The following is a 2,472-nucleotide window of genomic DNA, read 5'->3' as shown; positions in this document are numbered from 1 at the left end:
AGCTTGCCACTCTTCCTGAATCGGATCACTCCTTTCCAAGGAGACACCTTCATGAGTACGAAATCTCCCACCTGAAACTCAAGCTCGGATCGTCGCCTATTTGCATAACTCTTCTGGCAACTCTGAGTTGTCAACAACCTCTGCCTGACTTGTTGTATCTTTTTATTTGTCTGAAGCACTATCTCAGTGCTACCCATCACGTGCTGCCCTACCTCTCCCCAACAAATGGGAGTCCGACATCTCCTTCCATACAACAAATCGAAAGTGTAACAGCCCGGAATCTCAGGTATTATTAAAATTATGTTTTTGGGGTGATTTAAGAGGGGACTCGGCGAGTTGGAGCCTAGACTCGCCGAGTAGGATCGCGGACTTGGTCGCGGGTCCGCGACTGGACTCGACGAGTCAGATATGGACTCGGCGAGTCGACGCTGTTCAGCAGAAACCCTAACCGTTCAGTTTGGATCGTATTTAACGCCTCTTAGGCCGTCATTTTCAGTCTTTTGGTCAATTGAGAGGAACCCTAATCGCTGTGGACGCCTAGAGCAGGAGAGAAAGCTTTGGAACTTGGGAGAATTGGTTAGGCAAGAAGAAGAGGGATTTGGCTAAAGGAATATCAAGGAGGATTGAGTCCTGAGATTTGGGGGACACAGAGAGTGCGTTTTCAGGTAATACTCGGACCAAATCTGTTATTTTGATGTGTATGTGAGTTTAGGGTTTATGAAACCCATTTAGTGATTAGATGGGTTATTATGTTATTACTCAAACGCTTTTACCCCAGTAATGAGATGTTTAGACGTCCAGAGGGTCCCATGGTTGTATACCTTGGGGCCATACGTAATTCAGGAAGCAGTTACTCGTCTGCATGGCATGGACTCGCCGAGTTGTTCTTCAGACTCGGCGAGTAGCTTGAAGATTTACTGGGACTCGCCGAGTTGTTCTTCAGACTCGGCGAGTGGAGTCGGGGTGGCCCCGCGATTCTTCCAGGAGTAACTCGTCGGGTCGAGGAGGGTACTCGACGAGTAGATAAGGAATCTCAGAGAGTTGGAAGACGTCTAGACTCGCCGAGTCGCCATGGGACTCGCCGAGTCCGGTTGAGCTGACCGTTGACCGTTGACCAGAGTTGACCTAAGTCTGACTTCTTAGGGATAGTCACACTTAGAATAGATAAGTATTAATGAGTTATGTAATGTTATAGGGAGGTTGTAGCTCGTCGGTTGTGCACGAGTCATTTCAGGAGTTGCTAGCCTTCAGCATATACGAGGTGAGTCTTCTCACTATACTGTACCCGGCAGGGTTTGACTGTGTGACCGGGAGGTCGAATATGTTATGTGATATGTATGCTATATGTGGTAAGTTAATTGTTATATGTGCTATGTATGATATGCGGGCCGGAAGGCGAAATGTTATGGGCCGGAAGGCGATTATGTTATGGGCCGGAAGGCGTTGTATTGAGGACCAGAAGGTCAGGGCCTGGAAAGGCGTATGTGTGTAAGTGTATATTGGGGAACTCACTAAGCATTTATGCTTACAGTTGTTGTGTATGTATGTATTTCAGGTACTAGCGAGGACCGTGGGAAGGCGCCGGCATGATCGATACACACTGAAGATTGTTTTAGGATCTTGGGAGTTTGAATAATTGTATTGACCGAATAATTAAACTATTTATGCCTTGTTTTTAATGGAAACAATTATGTTTTAAAAATGAAAAATTTGTTTGAAAATTTGAGTTGTTACAATTGGTATCAGAGCCTTGGTTTGAGGGATTCGGGTGCACCTTTGGGGGTAACTGAACTCAAACCGGGGATTTGAGGAAACTTTTCAAATAAAGGCATAAACTTTTGTAAATGGTTTTGTGGTAAGCAAGAAAGAAGCAGTGTGTACGATCAGTCAGCGCCCGAACGGTAAAGATCCCCAAAATACCTTACAATATTATATGATATGAATTGTTATGCATGCTAGAAGACTAGGTACTCATGATAGGACTAGAGTGGCCTGATTTGTGATGCCTTAGTCTAGGGAAGTTTGCTTATATGAGATGCTTTGCTAGTATGCGGGTAGATAGTGCATATCAGAAGTAGAGTACTCACTATCCGAAGTTTGGGGAGGACTTGGGATGAACACTGATGCGGTGTGGTCGGTAGTATTGGGCCCGTACTACCGAGGACACCGGGTCAGTGGGAGACCCAAGTAAGAATCCCTGGATGTCGGGGACGGGGTAGGGTCGCGTTATCGAGTGCAATTACACTTGATAGAATCTCTGATAGTTTCATGTTGTATTTCAGAGATATCATGGTTAGACGGCGGCACGGGGCAAGTACGAGCGGTGTGAGTGACGAGGATATTCGTCAGATGATCCACGAGGAGGTGGCGGCGGCGATCCGGGCTGAGATCCCGGAGATGTTTGGGTCGATCAAGACCACCCTGATGGAGACGTTCGACGAGCGGTACGCCGCATTGACTGAGGCTGCAACC

General features: G+C 46.8%; 1 long non-coding RNA gene across 2 annotated transcripts; it reads left to right on the top strand.

Annotated features, from left to right (window-relative positions):
- Positions 1-266: 266 nt before the first annotated feature.
- Positions 267-1,918, top strand: LOC145052163 (uncharacterized). 2 transcript variants are annotated; one of them, XR_013683990.1, is made up of 4 exons: positions 267-286; positions 483-665; positions 1,196-1,261; positions 1,556-1,918. It is a non-coding gene; the product is annotated as an uncharacterized LOC145052163 (long non-coding RNA). The 2 variants fall into 2 exon arrangements; XR_013683989.1 differs by lacking the exon at positions 267-286 and having other exon boundaries at positions 399-665.
- Positions 1,919-2,472: the final 554 nt, after the last annotated feature.

Source organism: Lactuca serriola, chromosome 5 (genome assembly GCF_051521515.1).
Source record: "Lactuca serriola cultivar US96UC23 chromosome 5, Lser_US96UC23_V15, whole genome shotgun sequence".
In the NCBI taxonomy this organism is placed as follows: Eukaryota; Viridiplantae; Streptophyta; class Magnoliopsida; order Asterales; family Asteraceae; genus Lactuca; species Lactuca serriola.
The sequence above is the reverse complement of the archived record's forward strand: the minus strand, read 5'-3'. Positions and strand labels throughout refer to the sequence as shown.